The following is a 1,837-nucleotide window of genomic DNA, read 5'->3' as shown; positions in this document are numbered from 1 at the left end:
GGGGTAGCAAGAGGGATGGAAGGGCTATACTGGGAGACTTCCCTAACGCGTGGATATATGAAGAAGAAGGGGAGCATATATATATATATATGGTGTGTGTAGAACTTACTACTTGTCGGTGATCGAATAGCTGGTTCTTTGAAATCGCTGGCTCTCCTTGGGTGCTGTGGATAGGCTCTCGTTGGCACTCGATGGGTTTAAGTTCACGCACAGAATTTAACTTGAACTCAAGATGAGATTTGAATCTGGCGCAGTGAATTGAAAGGAGGCGACGAGATGATCTGCCTGAAGAGGAGCTGCGCAAGAGAGCAAGTCCTGCGATGTCGCGATTTATATAGGAAAGTTCTAAGGATGGGAAGGGTGAATTGCGTGTGGGATGTGTCAGGTTTTCATTTTGGGAACTTCTGGTTGGCGGGATGTTTCTAATTGTTGTCTGAAGGATTTCTTATTGGGTGGGATGGTCTTCACCCAAGAGCTGGATTCTTAAGTTTTCGCCTATCCTAGAAAGCTAGAGACGGTTGTCGAGTTTTCCGGGTGTTCATTGGTGAGTCCCCTCGTAAGGCCCCCACTGTCTTGCTGGGGGTGCAACCTATCGTTTCCTCCAATGACTCATCTGTTTTTCGACTATCGCCGATTTCTCTTTTATTAGGGTCCCTTATTTATCTCGCGACCCTGCTCGAATTACCGACAGACGACGCATATGCCTCCAATATCAAGTGCAGTTTTATTGCAGTTTTATTGCTAAGTGCAAACAGAAACTTCCGCCACGTGCTCTTACAAGATTTCCAAAAGCACGTTTTAGATCTCGTTTCTGTTTGTCGGAACATTGCGCGGGAAATCTGAGCTAGTCGCACGATACAGTACAGATCCCCATCAACCCCTGTTTGGAATTAAGGCCCCTTTCACGCGTCGTGTCGCCGGGTTTATAGTTATGGGCCCGATAAGGTTGCTGAGAATCTGGTCACCATACGCCCCGTCCGTCACCAATTCGTAATCTGGAGGGTTAGTTTCATTTGATCATAAAAAAAGGAATGTGAGGAGATCTAAACTCACTCCCCGATCGACAACCGTCCGTGCTCGGTTTGTGTATCCTAATCTTAAGGGCCACTCTTAGCCGCACAAGAATTCCCGCGAAAAAGGGAAATCGTGGAGTCTGCAGGACGTAACATCAGCAAAACATTAAAATCTCTATCGTTGTGGTTGTAAAAAATGTTAAGGGTTGACTGTTTTATGATATATTTTATTCGTCGTCTAATAATAAGAAAAGCAATGATAAAAGAGGAAAACATCATTGATGAGATAATACGAAATTACACATGGATTGCCTTTGATTGCTAAAATTTTGTTGCAATCTAAGGCATTTTTCGGCTGTTTAGAATTCTTGTTTCGGTTGCTTCCTTTGCCTGTTACAGTGCTGTTTAAAAGCGTTTCCAAAGAAAACAGACAAATCGCGATTTGCCGAACAAAAATTGCGGGCCTTCTGCAATCGCAGGCAGCTGCGACATATGAAGTTTTAGGCAAGTATTCGCCATATCCAAGATGAATCTGCAAGATTTAATTGTTATAATATTACATTCGTAGATATGACATATAAAGAAGATATATAAAAAACTTGGGCAGATTTCCAAAGGTTATTATTGTGGGGAGCAATAACAGAAGTTAAAATTGTTTAGATGACAATATTTCATAAATATTTGTAACGATGCACCCCCAAACATGCATCGTTCCGGCATAACATCCCGCCGAGACCGCCCGGCCGACCACCCGCAGGGCGAAAACAGGGCACGTGTGCCCACATTTTAAACGCTAGCATATAACGTTAGGAAGCCCACGAACG

The sequence above is a fragment of the Temnothorax nylanderi genome, unplaced genomic scaffold (genome assembly GCF_030848795.1).
Source record: "Temnothorax nylanderi isolate EJ_2023f unplaced genomic scaffold, tnyl_v1.0 TNYL_tig0496_pilon, whole genome shotgun sequence".
Lineage (NCBI taxonomy): Eukaryota > Metazoa > Arthropoda > Insecta > Hymenoptera > Formicidae > Temnothorax > Temnothorax nylanderi.
The sequence above is the reverse complement of the archived record's forward strand: the minus strand, read 5'-3'. Positions refer to the sequence as shown.